Source organism: Accipiter gentilis, chromosome 24, assembly GCF_929443795.1.
Source record: "Accipiter gentilis chromosome 24, bAccGen1.1, whole genome shotgun sequence".
Lineage (NCBI taxonomy): Eukaryota > Metazoa > Chordata > Aves > Accipitriformes > Accipitridae > Astur > Astur gentilis.
The window spans coordinates 23,685,438-23,703,892 of NC_064903.1; positions in this window are offsets into that span (position 1 = coordinate 23,685,438).

Sequence of the window (18,455 nt, forward strand, 5' to 3'; positions counted from 1 at the left end):
GTGGCTGCCCGGCACAGCTCCCCTGGCCTGGGCTGGCTGCAGCCCCATGCTGCTCCCAGCTGTGAGTGCTCAGAGCAAGGGAGGGGAGCAGGGAGAGGGTTTTACAGCCCACAAAAGCAGATGTTGCTAATTGAGCCTTTGAGCTGCATGCCAAGCCATGGCATGGAGGCTCTGCCCGGGTTTCAGAACCACTGCCAGGTCACTGGCTTTGAAGACGGTGGGGGTGGGAGAGGGGGCTGGCAAGGGGGAGGCCATGCATGCCTATCAGATTCGGCACACAGCCCGCAGCCAGGCTGATAGACCCGTGTCTCTGCACCAGCGGCTGCTGGGGCGAGAAGCTCATCCCACTGGAGCAAAGGAGCCCTGGAGTGAGGGTCCTCACATCTGCTCCTCAGCCACATCTGGGCCGGGACAGGTTCATGCCTCGGCACAGGAGGGAAGGTGGCACCTACAACACTGGTGGCTACTCATTTCCCTTTTATTTTCTTTGATGGTTAAAGATGAAGAAGCCCTCGTTAGCAATGGCAGGTGCTGGAGCTGCCTAGGAAGAAGAGGGGATCTGACCATCTGACTTGATCAGAGCATCCTCCCCGCCAGCCTGGCTGCTTGCCAGTAGTCACAGCCCCTGGCCAGCTGGTTTTCTGATCACAGAGCCACCCTTTGCTCCCCAAACCCTCCGACCTCCCTTTCCTCACCTTTCCGGCCACGCTGGGTTAGAGCCTGAGTTTATCTCCCCAGTACCCAACTCTGCCCACCTTGCCGGCCGCCTTCCCTCTTTCCCCCCGTGCCATTCTCGCCGTCTGTCCCCGCGGGGTGACCGCGGGTGTCCCCCAGGCTCCGGCTGAGAACACCGGGCCGGCTACCCGCATTCGTCTGCAACAACCTCTCCCCGTAGCATCTCTCCCCCGCCCCGTCCCGGCTCCCTGCAACCGGCGGGCGAAGCCGAGCCATCCCCGCCGCTCTGCTGCCCTCCCGCGGGCCGCCGCCGCCGCCGCCGCCGCTGCGCCCTTTTTGCGCGCCCAGTTGCGCGGCCGCGCAGCGGCACCGGGGCTCAGCCGGCTCCCCCGGCGCTGCGGGGTGTCGTGTGTGTCGTCCCCCCACCACCACCCCGGGGAGCAGCTCTGCACCCCAGCACAAAGCTTCGCCCACGCGTGGGCATCCCTCGGAGACGCCGCGTGCCGGCAGCGGCTCCCGGCGTGGGTTGGGTGTGCTCGGGCCACGCACGCTGCTCACACGCGTGTGCAAGCAGAGGTGCTGCACCCCCCTCCTCCCTCTCTGCCCAGGTGCTCAGCCAGCGCACGCTCGTGAACGTGTCTGTGCTGTTTTTTCTGGTTCGCCCTTCGCCTTGAACGACGCTTGCGAACACGTCCATGCTGTTTTCTGGTTCGCCCTTCTCCTTGAATGATGCTCGCAAACGCATCCGCGCTGTTTTCTGGTTCACCCTTCTCCTTGAATGATGCTCGCGAACACATCTGCGCTGTTTTCTGGTTCGCCCTTCTCCTCAAACAACACTCATGAACGCATCCGCACTGTTTTCTGGTTCACCCTTCACCTTGAACGACACTCGCAAACACACGTGTGCTGCTTTCTAGTTCTTCCTTCTCCTCCAACAACACTTGTGAACGCATCCGTGCTGTTTTCTGCTTCGCCCTTTGCCTTGAATGCTGGCCACCTGCCTCCCACACCTTTGTGCCCGTCTCCCGCTCGCAGTGTGCCCAGGGCTCCCAGCTCCTCCAGGGTGGCAGGTTCCCCTGCACCCCACTGCATCCCTGCGCTGCCCATCCCTTTGCTCCACAAAGGGCCAAAGCATTTGCCCCACTCTACAGTGTCTTCTTGTCTCCAATATAATAAAACCCAAGGGATGCTGGAGAAATGGTCCCAGGAGGAAAGCAGGAAACAAGGCTTCCCTGCACTCCAGGAGGACTTCATCAGGAGTCGGGCTGAGGAATGGAGAAGGCTGTGGTGAAAACAAAGTCCGTGCAGGGAGGGAAAGGGGGGATGAGCGGAGAGGGGAATGCAGCGTACTGCAAGTTAGGGAAGGCAGGGCAGGAAGAAAGCGCCCTCACCTCTCGGGAGAGCCCCCAGGCTGGCCCAGCAGGATTAATCTCTGCGGTGTGCATCATACGCAGGAGCAACTCACCCTTCTCACCCAGCCAAGCACAGCCCCCGGCAGAAGCGCCAAGCAGGCGCTCCCACTAAAGCAATCAACCACTGCTGAAACCTGCAGCGATCACCCTGGGACAGCAGGGAGGGACATGGTGCGGTGCGAGAGCAGGCGCAGTGTGGGGGCACCAGGGCCAGGGGAGCCCCAAAACCAGCCCAGAGCACCCAGTCCAGCGGGTGGGCAGTGTGGTGAAGGGCCGGGGGCTCACACCCATCCCCGTGGCTCAGGGCTGGGTGTCCCTCTGTGCAGCAATGGCAGCGGTGACAGAGCCTCCCCTTGTGCCCACAGCCCCAGCGGGGACGGGGCTGGTGTCACCTCGATGGGGCTGGAGCACAGCTAAGGGCTGTGGGAGCTGCCCCTGCTGCCCCAAAGCCCTACCGGGGAGCAGAAGGGTGGCTGCTCCCCAAGGACAGCCAAGCTGGGAGCCAGGGGTGACCCCAGCACAGGCAGCACCCTCACCCACAGGGTGCAACCCCCCAGGGCAGGCAGAGCCAAATGCTGTCAACACAGCTCATCCCATCAGCAGCCCCAGCCAAGGCAAGCACCGAGCCAGGTCCAAGGTCCATCCAGGCCCAAGGTCCATCCAGGCAGGAGCAAAGGGAGGCAGGGCTGGAGGCACGGCCGCAACACAGCTCTGAAGGCCCCCAGGAGAAAGCTGGGGCTGGAGACAAGCCACAGTGGACATCCACATCCCACCCCAGAGATGAGTTACCTGCACAGCTGAGGTCCACTCCGGAGGCAGGGCTGGAGGCAGGCGTGCCTGCACCAAGGTGAGGAAGGGGCTAAGGGCTCCAGGCTGAGCTTAAATGGAGCCACAGGCAGGGGTGGGGATCCCCAGGTGGGGCTGCTCAGGGTCTTACAGCCCCATCCCTCTGCCTTAGGTCTCTCCTTTCCCCCTACCTTATGCCTGTGTTGGCTCCCTGACGTGGTTTAACCCCAGCCAGCAACTAAGCACCATGCAACCACTCACTCACTTCCCCCCCAACCAGTGGGATGGGGGAGAAAATTGGAAGAAAAAAAGTAAAACTCGTGGGTTGAGATAAGAACAGTTTAATAGAACAGAGAGGAAGAAAATAACAATGATAATAATAACAACAACAATAAAATGACAATAATAATAATAATAATAGGATTGGAATATACAAGTGATGCACAATGCAATTGCTCACCACCTGCTGACTGATGCCCAGTTAGTTCCCAAGCGGCAACTCCTCCCAGCCCCACTCCCCCCAGTTTATATACTGCACATGATGTCCCATGATATGGAATATCCCTTTGGCCAGTTGGGATCAGCTGTCCTTGCCGTGCCCCCTCCCAACTTCTTGTGCCCCTCCAGCCTTCTTGCTGGCTGGGCATGAGAAGCTGAAAAATCCTTGACTTAGTCTAAACATTACCTAGCAACAACTGAAAACATCAGTGTGTTATCAACATTCTTCTCATACTGAACCCAAAATACCGCACTATACCAGCTACGAGGAAGACAATTAACTCTATCCCACCTGAAACCAGGACACTCCCCAGGCACCGTGTGAGTGGCTGCTGCATCCCTCTGCCCGCCCGTCGGGGAAAAAAAAAGCCTCCCCAAAATAGTGGGAGACAGATAAGTTGGAGGTCAAAAAAGATTGGAGGCTGAAATAAGTAGGAGGCCAAGCAAAAGTGGGAGGCTGAAAAAAACGTGGAGGCCTAAAAAGTTTGAGGCTGAGATAATTGTAGGGGGAAATGGCATCTGGGGCTGAAAGAGTCTGATGTAGAGTGGATGCCAAAGAAGAGTGGGAGGCTGAAAAAGAGTGGGAGGTTGAGTAAAGAAGGTAGAGGCCAAAAAAGATTGGAGATGGAGTAAACAAAGAAGGCTGAAAAAGAAATGGAGGCTAAAAACTGGGAGAAGGCTGGAAAGGAAGTGGAGTCAAAAAGAAAATTGGAGGCAGAGAAAAAGCAGAGGCTGAGAAGGAGTGCAAGACCAAAACACGGCTGGGAGATCAGGAAAAAGAGAGGCTGTGACAGGGTAGGAGGCCAAGAAAGGGTGGGAGGGGGAAAGAAATGGAGAGGCTAAAAAGGGTAGAAGGCCAAAGGAAAAGTAGAGGTCAAAAAAAGTGGAGGCCGAAAAGGAGTGGGAGGCTGGAGGGCAAGTAGAGGCCAGGAAAAAGCGGAGGCTGAAAAGGGGTGGCAGGCCGATAAAATATTAGGATGAAATGGAGTCTGAGATTGAAAGAGTCTGACAAAGAGTGGAGGCCGCTGAAGAATGGGGGGCTGAAAAGGAGCGGGACTCTAAAGAAAAAGTGGAGCCCATTAAAAAGAGTGGAGGCTAATATAAAGCTGAGGCCAAATAGGGGTAGAAGCCTAAGGGGGTGTGGGAAGCGGGGGAAAAAAGTGAAGGGCAAAGAGTGGGATGCCGAATAATTAGCGGAGCCCCCCCCGAAATGTGGAGGTTGAGAGGGAGAGGGAGGCTGAAAAGTGGGATGTGGGTCTTGGTGGGGCAGGGCTCCCTCCTTGCCCTGCCTTGCCCTGCCTTGCCCTGCCTTTCCTTGCCTTTCCTTGCCTTTCCTTGCCCTGCCTTGCCTTGCCCTGCCTTGCCCTGCCTTGCCCTGCCTTGCCTTGCCCTGCCTGCCCGGCCGTGGCCCCACGGAGCCGTGTCATGGAGCCGGGCGTGCACTAGAGGACAGCCGAGCTCCACGCAAGCCGCCCGGGCAGGAGCCCCCGCACTCTCTGCGCTGCCTGCCAGCAGCCCCCCCGCCCCGGAGCCCCCTGCCCTGCCAGGGAACACTCTATAGCCCCCGAAAATCCTGGCCGGGAGCACTCCGCAGCCCCGAGCATCCCCACAGCCCCCGGCATCCCTGCCGGTCCTGAACACCCTGCCAGCCCCGAGCATCCCTGCCAGCCTCCAACGCTCTTCCAGCCCCGAGCAGCCCAGAGAACCCCTGGCAGCCCCGAGCATCCCTGGCAGCATCCCTGGCAGCATCCCTGGCAGCATCCCTGGCCAGCATCCCTGGAGCTCTGAGCATCCCCCAGCCCCGAGCACAGTCCAGTTTCTCGCAGGGCTCCCAGACCTGGACGCTGATGCCGGTTCCTAAAACTCTGCCGAGCGAATCATGGCAAAGGTGAAATCGGGGGGGGATTTGGTTTTTCTGCTTGTGCGTGGGGTTTAGAGATCCTTGCGCTTGATTTAAATCCGGAACCGGGAGCGTTACTTTGGGGGAAGCAGTTGCGAAGGTTCCCACTCACGGCTCTGCCCCGGAGCTGATGCCGTTGCATAGTAAATATGGGAAATGCTTCCTTTCTCCTCAGTTTCAGGTCAGACGGGGTGGGGACCTCTGCAAGCTGAGGAGCTGCAGCAGGCCCTGCTGCCAGGAGCTACTGCTTGCATTAAAATTAAGGAAGAAATAAAGGATATGGGAAATCCCAGCCACGGTGGTGTGGCGGGCATGCAGCCCGTGCCGGGGGTCCCCCCAGCCAGCCTCCCGCTGAGCCGCAGCCTGTCCCCGCAGAGGTGGCTCACAGCTCGGTCCGGGAACAGGCTCTGCCGCCCAGATCCCATCTAGAGCCGGAAAGTGTTTCCTGATGTTTAACCTCCACTTCACCCCATCCTCCACGTGGATATGGGCAGCCGCGTCCTCCCTCACCAGCGCGTCCTCTTCCCGCACACCCGCTCCCTCCTCCGCCGCTCTTGTCCCCAGGCTGCGCAGGGTGACGGGTCACGCTGCTCTCCCACGCATCTCCTTCCAGAGGGGTCTGCGCATCCATTCCTTCCTGCAAGGAAAGAGCAGAGGTCGGACCAGCTGGACAGGCACCCCTTTAGGGTGGCTTCTCGGGGCTGGGACACCCCTTCCCACGCAGCCCGTCCCCTCGCCGGCGCAGGCAGCACTGCCTCAGCACCTGCACCCATCACCCAGCGTGGGAGGCTGGGTGTCCCCTGCCCACGCTGCCACCCACTCTGGGGGCTCAGGACTGCCGTGGGGTCTGGCCCATGGGCGTGCGGCTGCCTGGGCAGCGCATCCTCACCGGCTCGGCATGGGGACCGCTGCGGGGTGGGCAGGGCAGGGGGGCCGGGGTTCACGGACCCTGCTCGGGGTGAGCAGAGCAGCTGTGTTTACTTTCCATCTGCTGGAGGGAACAACGGGGGATTTTTCTTTTTTTTTTTATTTAATTTTATTTTTTTGAGGCTTTGTGTGTCCTTCACCAGCCAGAAACCGTCATGTAAACATCCTGCTGCTTCTCCAGGAGGAGAGAACGTGGTGATGGAGGAGGCGTCCCGCCTCCCGCTCTGCAGGGCTGCCCCTCTTGCGCACCCACCCATGCACCCACCATAGGACCAGGTAGCACAGGAGGGTCCTGACATCCCCCCCCCAGCTCAGTGTGGTCCCTGCGGCAGTGGGGCCGGATCAGTGAAGGGTGCACAGGTGACCCCACGGGTCCCCAGGAAAACACAAGACACCAGGGCTGCCCGGCCCTGAGCACAGCGGCCAACTGCCGACTATCCTGCAAAAAATGGTTCACGCTCTCCCTGTAGGCAGGGGCTGCCCAGGCTGCCTGGAGGGAGAGGAGGTGGTATCGGGGCATTTTTGGGCAGTACCTCTCTGGGGGGAAGAGAGAGGAGGATGTCCTGGGGGCAGCGGGTTGGGATGCCCCAGGGAATGCCACCAATCCGTGCGGTGCCTGCTGTAGCCCGTGGGCAGCGGAGGGTCAGCAGGAGAACGTGTGGGACGCAGTGTGCAGGGGGAGGCTCAGAGAGAGACAAGAGCAGCACCTGGATTTGGGACCGGCGCTGAAAGTGTGGAGTTGCTCCAAGTACCCCCGAGGCTTTCCTCCTTTCCTTTCCTTCTTTCCTTTCCTTCCTTCCTTCCTTTCCTTCCTTTCCTTTCCTTCCTTTCCTTCCTTCCTTTCCTTTCCTTTCCTTTCCTTTCCTTTCCTTTCCTTTCCTTTCCTTTCCTTCTTTCCTTTCCTTTCCTTTCCTTTCTTTCCTTTCCTTCTTTCCTTTCCTTTCCTTTCCTTTCCTTTCTTCTTTCCTTTCCTTTCCTTTCCTTTCCTTCCTTTCCTTTCCTTTCCTTTCCTTTCCTTTTCCTTTCCTTTCCTTTCCTTTCTTTTCTCTTTCTCTTTCCTCTTTCCTTCTTCCTCCCTTTCTCCTTTCCCCTTTCCCCCTTCCTTTCCCTCCTTTCCTCCTTTCCCCTTTCCCCTTTCCCCTTTCCTTTCCTTTCCTTTCCTTTCCTTTCCTTTCCTTTCCTTTCCTTTCCTTTCCTTTCCTTTCCTTTCCTTTCCTCTCCTCTCCTCTCCTCTCCTCTCCTCTCCTCTCCCCTCCTCTCCTCTCCTCCTCTTCCCTTCCCTTCCCTTCCCTTCCCTTCCCTTCCCTTCCCTTCCCTTCCCTTCCCTTCCCTTCCCTTCCCTTCCCTTCCCTTCCCTTCCCTTCCCTTCCCTTCCCTTCCCTTCCCTTTCCCTTTCCCTTTCCCTTTCCCTTTCCCTTTCCTTTTCTCTTCCCCTTCCCCTTCCCCTTCCCCTTCCCCTTCCCCTTCCCCTTTCTTTTCCTTTCCTTTCCCCCTATACTCCAGCCAGGGGCACCGGCACCCTGGCGGTGGGGTCTGCGGCTGCGTTAACCATGAGGGTGCCCCAGGCAGCATCCACCAGTCCCGTGATTTGAATCCCAATGACCGGGCACTCTTCCTTTAGCAGTTTCCCCCAGTCCCTAGAAAGGAGAGGGGTCTCTAGCCCTGCGGGGTCTGAGGGGGAGCGTGGAGGTCATCAGGAACATCCCCCCCCCCCAAGCCTCGTTGTACAGAGAGAGCTCGGGCGCACAGGGCTCCTACCTCCCTGCAGCACTCCTGGCACCCCGCTACCCTCCCCGCGGAGGCAGAGCCGGGGCAGTGGCCCCGCATCACCTCCTGTGTGCTCCTGTGGCTCCCGCGGTGGGCGACGTGGGGGACGTGGGGGACACGGGGCAGGCGGCTGCAGCGCTGGTGGCAGACGGCTCCGGAAGAATGCGCTCGATCGCTTTGTAAAGATTTCTGAACCCTCGTGCTGTGCCTGTTCAGGAGGCGAAGGGAAGGCCCTTAGCACACACCGCCGCCTCTGCCAAGGCTTAATCAGCAGGTTTGTTCCGAGTTGTGGCCAGCCTGATTAATCCAGGCTGTCTCTGCTGGGATGCTGATTTCAGAGCCTGCTGCTGAGAGCAAATTTCGGGCTATTATGCACAGAAAATTGTTCAGGTTCTGGCTGAATTATCGGTGTCCAGGGAAACGGAGCAATACCTCGGTGGGACTGATGCTAATGGCTTGCAGCGGTGCCGGTGCCCCTCTGTGGGTGTCAGGAGGGCTCAGGGGGCCTGGGACAAACCCCGAGGCTCAGAGGCACACCAGTCCTGCCCTGTCCATGAGAGACGAGGCTCACTGCTGGCCCAGAGCATCATCATCTCCAGTGAGGAGGAGAAGAAGCATCTGACTTTGAAGAAAACATTACCCTCCCAACCCCAGTGCTCAGGCCAACGCTTGACTCATTTAACATCATCCCCTTCTTGGCCAAGGAAACTTGGAAGAGTGCGGTCAGGCAATGCCGTAGCCCAGCTGCCTTCGCTCCTCGCAGCCCGGAGAGGGGCAGGGGCCGCGTGTGCTGCCCCGGGGCTGGGCGAAGGTGGGTTTTTGCTGAAATGCGGTGTCTGCTGCCGAGCCTGCGCCCCGGGAGCGATGCTCTCCGGAGCATGCACGGCAATGCCGGCCCTGGGGGTGATGCTGCAGCCGTGGCAGCAGAGCATCCTCCGTTCGGACAGGCGGCACGTGGAGCATCCTCGGCGAGCACCGGGGGCAGCCCCGTGGCTGGGGACCGGGATGAGGGCTGCGGGGCCGTCCAGCCACCGGCGGGGCCGGGAGCGCAGCCCCAGCGCCCGGGTGATGCTTGGCGGCGGCGGCAGCTTTGCTTTGTTTACTCTGCAACTTTGGCTATGGCTGGAGTTTGTTAAGGGGTCAGGCTGATTGGGTTGTTTTCCTGTACTTTACAATTTCCTATGTGGTACTTTAATAGACGTTAGGGCGCCTACAGCTACAGAGAGGCACTTTATTTTATTTTAGAAATGGAAGTAAATAAAGAAATAAATGCACCCAGGCATCACCTCCCCCTCCCTGGCCGCCTCGCTCACTCGCTATCTCTCTGCAGTCCCTCACCGGCTTGTTCTGGCTTGGGGGAACCTTGTTTAAACCAACCACAATATATTTTTAACGAGGACTGTTAATTAGCCCCGGCCCCAGCCCGCTGCGCATGGCTTCCTCGAAGCTGGGCCGGGGTTCTCCGGAGCAGCGTGGCAGCTTGGCGGCAGCTCTTTCCTTGGTGCAAACACCAAGATCCTAAAAAGCACCAAGCAAGTGGCTTTAAGCTCTTCCCAAGAGGATGCTTCTCTGGGAAGGGTTTTGCTGGGAGCCAGCAGAAGAGCCCAGGAGGGATGGGGAGGACCGGGGCATGATGCTGGCACACCCTTGGGGCACGCAGGAGGGAGACGGACCCCGGGGAGCTGCACACCCCACATCGCATCGCCCGCTGCCGCTGCTCGGCTCTGCAGCTTCTTCCCTGGAAGACGAGGCAGGGCTTGGGCATGGGGCTGCCCTGGGTGCAGCCGGAGGGCTGCCACTGGGGAGATGTGCCCCCCACGGCACAGCGGGTGCCCGTGTGCTGGGTTGGCACCACTGTACCCGCTGGTATCCTGCTCTGGGGTGCGGGTAGCTGCCGCCCCGAGGGCCTGCCCCTGGCACTTGTTTTTGCTCAAACAGTGGGGCTGGTGTGTTGATAAGGTGCCAGCGGTGCCTTTCTCTGGGCCTTTCCCTGCTCTCCCAGGCCCTGAGGGCAAACATTCCTGGCATATTTGTCATGTTCGGCTCAATACAGCATCCTTCAGAAAAGAAAAAAAATCAAATAAAAGAAAATCCGGTTCTTCCACTGCTCCCTTTAGCGTTCTTTTACACTTAAGCTTTTCAATTCCAGCTCTGAATAACACTCTTTATGGGGAGGCCTGAAAAGCCGCAGCCTCCACTGAGCTGCCCCAGGGGTGGAGGGTGAGCAGGGCTGCTGGGGGGGTGTGGGGGGACCCCCGGCTGTTGCCCCTGCTCCTGGCACCCACTGGGACCCTACTGACATCCAGCCCTGCGGCATGGGGAGGAGGGAGCTGGAGGTGCAATGGGGCTGCTGCCGGGCTGCGGTGGGTGCCCATGGGGCTTGCAGGTGGCAGGGACATGGGACGGGTGGCACTGGGCATCTTTAAACTAGACCTGGGGAGCAGGGACTGATAAATAAAAGGGTTTCACGTGTGCGTTTTTATTGAGGTAAGCCAAAAGGTGCCTGGATCCCAAGGATGCCCTGGCACCCAGGGTGCTGAGCCTGCCGTGCTGGGCTGGGGCAGTGGCACCGGACCCGTCACCCCGTGGTGGAACGCTGGCGGGTGATGCGTGGTGATGTCCAGCACGACCGCTCTCCTCTTCACCTTACCCCCTTGCCTTTTCATTTTTCCATCCCGTTCCCCTCCCCGCCTCGCCTGCCGCCCTCCTTTTACACCATTTCTTCCACCAAAGCGCTAAACCCGCCATCCTGCCCATTTATAAATGTTCGTTTTCGAGGCTGAGGCTTTGGTAGCAGGTGACCTTCCACCTCAAAGTCCTGTAATAAATCGCCCTTTCTGGCCACCCGTTCCCCAGCAGCCCCCGCACGCAGCCCGCTCGCCCTGCCCTGCCGCACGGGCGCTCCCCGGTGCTGCCCGTGCCACGGCTTGCCGGGAGCCAGGGCTGCCTGCTCCCTTTCAAAGGACACCTGGGTACGGGGGCGAGCAGCACACGGCTTCAGAGAGTTCTCCGAGCTTGGGAAAAAGCCTCCGAGGCTCTTCCCCAGCTGTTTGCCTCCCCAAGACTGGTGGATTAGACCACGCCGCTGGCACGTTGCCTCCCCGACGCTCTCGATACCACCTCTGCGGCGGACACGCGCAAGCCCGGGCGCTGCTGGGAGCTGCCGGCGAGGAAGGGTGGGATGGGGACCGTGGCGTGCCGGGCTGGGCTCCGGCACGGCTGTCCCCCCTGCACGGGGGTCTGGGAGAGGGCAACGGGGCCGGGTGGGCGAGGGGGGCTGCGGGGGCAGCCGGGAAGGGGCGCGGGCAGAGCCCCGCTCCCCGCACGCAGCTGGCCGCGATGCGCTGCCGGGGGCCCGGCGATGCTCATTTCTTTCCCACTCCCTCCCCCGTCGTCCCCCCCCGAGGAAAGTGATGTTTTTGGAGAAGAATGAAAGGAAAGCCAGGGAACGCTCACTGTGCTAATTCTGTCAGGGAGCCAAGAAATATGAAGCGCCCCTTTGTTTTTTTGAGCAATTATCCTCCACGGTTTGGCTTTTTGTATCTCCGTGCGTGTAAAACTAGTCATTTTAGCCTCCCTTATCTGCGGGGAGCGCGCTGCCTCCTCTCCGTGCTGCCCTGCGTTCCCACCCCTCTCCTCTCACCCGTTCCCCCGCAGCACCGGCGGCATCGCGCTGGCATCCGAGCCCAGGTTCCCCCTGCTCTTGCTGCGTAGCGAGTCAGAAAGACGCAGAGCATCCCTAAAATCGGTCCTGAGCAAGGGCGTTCGCTCACAGCAGTTTCTAACCTGAGCGTTGTGGCTGTTTTCCCATATCCATTGCCTGCAGCACCCTGGCATCACCCTGGAAGGGGTCACCCTCACCCCAGCTCTAGCCCAAACCGGCCCATCGGGTAACTTAGAGCAGCCTTTGGGCTGGTCCATCCTGCACCAGCTGCCTGAAGCTCCATCAGCCTTTCCCCAAAACGCCTGCTGCTCTGCTTAGCACAGCTGCGGAGCACCCAAAGGTACCCCTAAAACTGCCCTGCGCATAGGGAGGGTGCAGGGGGCTCTGCCACCCCCAGCTCCGGTGCAGCACGGAGCAAGGAGAGCGGGGCCACCCACCCCGTCCTTGGCCGGGGCTGCCCCAGCTGCTCTCTGCCCTTGCTGCTCTAAAGGGAATTTACCCCACCCCAGCTTTTATGACTGTTTAAACACGTGAAGCTGCCGCACGCTCCACCCGCCCGAGCCCGACGCCTTGCAGAGGAAGAGCGGCCGTGTCCCACTTTGCAATTTTGCCTCCCGAGGCTTCATTTGATGGGAGATGCTCCCAGCTCCCCCACACGCTGCGATTTCCCGCAGCCAATTTCCCCTGCAACACTTGTCCCGATGAGACTTGCTCCTTATCAGCCCTTACCAGCCTGTGTCAGAGCCTTGCAGGCAGGTCCGGTGGCGTTTGCCCGAGGGGGACACAGAGGGATGAGACCCTGGGGGACAGCAAAGGGGAGGCAGCTGCTTTTGGCCTCTCATCCAGCAGCTCCAAATTCAGGTCAGGGCTGTGCTGTGAGCGGCGATGCCTCCGCGCGTGTGTTTGTGTGAGTGTTGGTGTGTGTGTTTGTGCTGCCCTTCGGGTCCCGCTCTAGAAACCAGCGATAAAGCAGCTGCTGTACCGCTCCGGGATGTCTCTGATGCTCTGGGACCGCTGGGGTCCCTCGATGGCCACAGTCCCACGCGGGGAGCTGCGTGGGGAGGTGGCAGGAGCGCGGCTTCGTGCTCCCTGTGCTGCACTAGATCCCACCACGCAGCTTTCCAGAAGGGCTTCAGAGATGGGGTTTGGGGGCTGGCAAATGCTCTGCAGTGGCCCGAGAGCGTCCCCCTCCGTCTGCTGCCCCCACACTTGGCTCTCCGTCACAGACGCTCCTTCCACGGCACCTTTCTGAGCCAAGGGCTCCCCGAGACTGCTTATCTCTCTGCAGGGCTGGCAGTTTTTATGAGGGGCTTTTCTTTAAGAGGCAGAGCAAATCTGTTGCTTATAAATGCAGAGCCCGGTATGCTGCAGGTACAGCGGGTGCTGCAGGAGCCAGCCCCGGCTGGTGACACAGCTCTGGGGTCCTCTCCACGACGCTACCAGCATATAATGTGGCATTGGAAATAGCTGCCGGATAAAAACCTGCCTGGCTTTGCTGGCTGAAGGATCCGAGCAACGTTCCTGCCTTTAGCAGCCCTCACATCTGTCCTTCTCCCGTGGAAGGGGCTCGAGATCTCCACACGCACACAGATTGCGGCAGCCAACAAGCCAGAGCGCTCCATGCATCCCCGTGCAGAGTTCAGCCGTGGGGTTTCGGCCAGGAAAGCCACAGCAGGATAAACAAGGCTTCGCTCCTCGGGCCGCCCGCACGGCCGGCTCCGGAGAGCATCCCAGAACCCCCCTCCCGCATCCCTCCTCCAGCTGCAGCTGCCTCCGGTTTGCAGAGGGTCCGGGTGGGCCGGTAAACACTGCTGGCGGTCCGTAAACAGGCTGGGGCTAAACAGGACATGAACGATCGCATCCGTCCTTGGGCTGCGCCAGGGTCGGCACTGCCGGTGTACGGACACGGAGCTTCCCGGTGGGACCGGTGGGACCGGGCTGGGTGTCAGCGGTGCCGGGGGGTGCTGAGCCCCCGCTGGGTCGCAGCACATAGCACCCAGCCACGGCGTCCTGCTCCTGCAATCCTGCACCCTCCGAGTCCCCCCCCCCGGCACAGGGGGGTGTGCGGATGCTCCGCGTTCACTCCGCATGCAGCCGGGATGGTTTGCCTCCGTTTTCTTGTGCTTGCAAAGGAAGGCTGGAAGGCAGCAGCTGCAAAAGCTCCTGGTGAAAAAACAAGAAACCTGTGACTTGAATTTGGTTTTCATATCTGTCTGAAGGTGCTTCGTACAGGCTTGGAGCTAGTGATCCTGTGAGAGCGCTAATGGGAGCTGCTGCGATTCTGGGAGAATTCAGTGGCAGTTACGCATGAGTTGGCTTCGTGCTGACAGATGAGCCCCGTAACTTGCTCTCCGGCTGCCTGGAGGATGCAGTGACACCCGTTTCGTATGGCGATGGCTGGGAAGAGCAGAAGCCCCTGCCCAAGGCAATGCTGGGCTCATGCGAAGTCTGGACAAAAATTAGCCTGCTCGTCTAATGAGCTTCCCGCAGGACAAGGACATAAGCAGAGCTTGGGTTTCCAAGCCGTGGAGGGGGACACAGCAGCACCGGTGGGTGCAGGGGGGGTCCGGGTGCTGCTGGGGCAGGGCTGGCCCCGGCAGGCAGGCAGGGCTGCAGCCCGCACACCCCACATCTGCACAAGGGGCAACTCATTTTCTTATCAGAAACGACCCGGCAAAGCCTCAAGCGCCGGGGAATTGCTTCAGCTCAAATAAACGAGCTGACAGCTCCATGAGACGGGGGTCTCCTGGCAGAGGGCAGCGGGGGGGACAAGCCAGCCGCTCGGGTTTTGGCCGTTCCTTGGGAACATCTTTGCCTGAAGGCTTTAATGGCAAACACAAATGTGTTCGACTAGGTGTAAGCCAAGGAGCCTGTGCCAGGTCTTGCTACCTACTTAATACCTGGGGCCTGTTCAATTATGATGACTCCCTCCTGGGTAATGAATATTTTTAGCACTCTGCTATAGTGATTTTAGTGCCCGGAGAGGCCGGTTCCTGGCCGGCCTCAGAAGGCGGTGCTGGGGCTGCTTATGTTATTCCAAAGATGTCTTCCCCTATACAGATCCCAAGGGACCTACAGAATATCCTGATCTCTTTCTCTTTTGTTGTTTTTTTTTTAACTTTCTCTGATGTAAGCGGAAATAAATCTGCTGCTTTGGAAGCGGGGGAAACTGCCGGTCCCCTCGCTGCTTTGGCATCAGGCTCAGAGCTTGGACAAAGGGCAGATCTGTCCCTGCTCGCCCCCTCCGGAGCCTGGGGCCGAAGAAAAGGTCCGTGCTGAGAGCAGAAAGGGGGGTTCGCCCCTACCCTTTGGTCTGCACGAGGGGCTCCATCTGGAAGCACTAAGGACGGAGGGGAAACTGAGTTTCTAATATTGTGTTTGGCTGCAATCTTGTTGTAGCGACTGCTGTTAATGCAAATCCCGTGTTGATTTTCTCCAGCTCACTTAGCTCGGTCGCAAGGCAAAAAAAGCAGGATTTCTCTCCAGCTGGAGCCAGGAGGCAGGGCTGCGGAGGAGGAGAGGGGGGTCGGTCAGGCAGGGGCGAGGGCATCGGGGCATCGAAGCCGTCCCTGGCTTCACCCACGCGCTCCCCCGGGCAGCGTGGGTCGGAGCCCACCAGGGACATCCCTCTGGTGTATTTGCTGGGCTCGGGAGATCATACTCCCCAAACTGTGGGCAGCTGCTGTGTCCGGGGGATAAACACCCACCCTGTGCCCCGAGGAAGAGACGACACGGCTTGAGCTGCAGCCTGCACCCGAGGAAGGGTTTCTGAGGCGTACCCTACCCAGTGGGCACCCGCTCCCTTCAGAGGGTTCTGCTTTATTTATCGCCGTTAGAAGACTCTTTTTCTTGCAGGCTTAAGTAGAAATATGGGACGGTCCATGACTCCTGAAGAGGAGCGCTGAGAATGAGCGTGGGCAGCTCGCCACGAGCACCCGCAGCCACTTGAGGCAGAATCCGCTTTTCCAAAAGCAATCTGTGGCTCAGTCACCTGTTGATTAATACCACGGCTCCGCGAGGTTTCCTCACGCCTGCGAGCCTCCCGGGTGATATCTCCTCGAGTCGCTCCAGTTACTCGCCTCTAATCCCCGGGCAGAGGAGAGCAGAGGCGATGCTGCTGGCAGCTCGGTGCAGAGGGATGTTTCCCGCTGGCCGGGGTCGGGGGGACGCATTGCTGATAACCGGGAGATCCTTTTGGGTGGGAGGTGGCTGGGTGCGACCGAGCATCCATCCGGACCGCGCTGAGGAGGGCACACGTGGCAGCCCTGGCGTCACTTCTCGCCTTGGACTGAGCTCTGGAGAACTTCAACCAGGAATGACAATAATTCATCTGACGTGGGGAGCGAGCACCGACACCTCTCTTTGACCATGGTCTGGAGCTGCTGATTGCGGTTGAGGGGTTTTCTGCTCTCAAAGGGACCCGTGCTGCGTGTAGCCGCCCCACAGCCTCCCCTCCCCGCACCGAGGGTAGGGTCAGGGTCAGCAGGTGACAATTTGAGCAAAAACCGATCCCATACCAGGTTCTTGAAGTCATTTTGCTTTTGTAATGTGCTAATTCCTGGGCCCAGAGAATAATTGATTCCAGATCCTAGAGCATTTTTGCAGGAGGGCGATGGATCTTGGCAGCCCTTCCCACCTCCAGCGTGAGCGGCGGCGGCGGGGAACCTGCGGGAAGGACGGCAGCGGGGAGGGCATCAGCTCCCCGTGCCGCTGCGGTGCTTGGTCCTGCAGAGCCAGGGTGGCCGTGGGTGGCCGTCGTGCATGCCACACCGCCCGACCTGCCCGCTGTGACTGCGGGTACACCCCCCTGCTGATCCTACCCACCCGCCCTGGCTGCTGCACGTGTCCCCCGCCGCGGGGGACATCTGCTCGTGCTTTTCTCTTTCCCCCGGCTCTCCAGGCCGGAGGTGCAGCTTCAATCTTTCCGAGAGTTCAGGAAGGTCAAAGACTTTTTTCAGTGGTTCTCATGGGGCTGCGTCTTCCCCAGATTGCATCAAGGCGAGAGGCTCTGCATTATCCGCCGTGTCCGACCCCGCGGTTAGCTCATTCCTTGGCCGGGATGTTCCCATCCCGGTCGGATTTATTCACCCATCTGCTGGTCCCACAGAATGTGGATCCTTTGGGGCTGCCTTTGGATCTGCCTTCCTGGAGACCTCTGGCCAAAGCATCTGCACTGCGTGTGTGGGAAAAGTCCCGCTGACCCCCTGACCAGTGCTGGGGGGTGCCAACAGCCCCCTAAACTCCGTCTCTGCCCCCCCCCAGGCCCTGGCTGGAGAGCCAGTGGAGGTGCACGGGACTGCTCGTCCTGCAGCATCGGCTGTGGCTCGTCCCCTGCACATCCCCAGGGAAGTCCCATCCCCCGTGCAGGGATGGAGGGATGAATGGCCGTGGCTGGGAAAAGGGGGACGGGACCGACCATGTGTCAAAATCCACTCCTGCAGCCCCACGGCTCCTGGGTGGCTGCTGAATAGCACCGCATCTCTCCTGAACCCTCCCTCTGTGTGACCCAGCAGCAGGGACGTGCTTTTTGCCAGCTCGCCGGAGCCTGGGGCCAACATCTGAGGTTTTTCCTGGCTCCAAGAGCAGGGAGAGCTGGGTGCCCTCCCGCAGCCCCTACCTGCCATCGGCACCCACTGTGCATCCTTCCCAGGCTGCAGGCTGCATCCTGGCCCCCGTGCTGCGGTCCAGGGGTGATGGGAAAGTGCAGATGTGGGGGGGAGATGTGGCGGGGGGGCAGCCAGGTCCGCAGTGTTCAGAGCCCAAGGGGAGCCTCTGTGTAGCCAGAAGCTTTTCTGCTGAAGATTGCACTCGAGCAGAGTCGGCTTACGTTTATTTTTTCCTCTAATAAAAAACTAATAAAGGAGAAAATGAAAAAATAATTTTCTGGAATTTGGCTGTGTCTGCCCAGTTTCCTTTGTCCGATCAGCAGGGCTGCGGATGCGCCGGCGTGTGAGACGCAGGTCATTGCGGCGTGGGTGCTGCAGTGCAGGGCACCGTGTCCCCTTCCCCTTCCTCTTTCCCTTCTCCTTTTCCCTTCCCCTTTTCCCCTTTCCCCCTGCCCAGGCCCTGCCTCCTGCAGAGGGACAGGGTCAGCGCACGGTGCTGTGCCAGAGCCCAGCATCGCAGGGTCCCCATCCCACCTGCAGACCCTCTTCCCCGCCTGCCTGCTCCGCTGCCTCCTGCCCACGCTGCCCGCTCTGCCTGCCCTCGCCGCAGCCGCCGGCACCCCTTTGCAGGGGACAAACCTCCCTTGTGCCTCCCTTGTTGTTGTTTTGGGCTTTGTCTCTCTCTAAGAAAACCGCCCGGTGTAAATCTCTGCAAAGGGCCCATCCTGCATTATTTATGCTCGCAGCGGGACCCTTCGCGCTCTTTTATCCTGCCTCTTTAATACGAACCAGAGATTTTTTTGGCTTAAAAAAGTCTGCTGTGTTCCCGCTCCTTCCCCCGCCCAGTCCCGCTCTTTGGAAGTTCAGATAAGGGGAAGATTTATACGGGCGAGGAGGGAGGCGGTGAGCAGGGGGTTAAGAGAGAGTCACTTTTGGGGGTTCTTTGAAGATAAATTTAACTTGTTCTTATCTGGGCTTCATGCACTCAAGAAAATGTTAACACTTGGGGGGGCTGGCCACGGCTGGGGGAGGTGGGGGCTGTTTTTAATCTTTACCCTGTTCCATTTTGGGTTCATTATAGCGACATTCATCACTCCGGCCAGGTAAATAACTCGGGTCCTCGCTATTGCCCAGCGCAGCGGTGGGAGCTTTCGGGGATGCTGGCAGATAAACGTGGGCTCTCCTGCCCCGGGCGCTTAATGGGGTGATGCCGGAGAAGC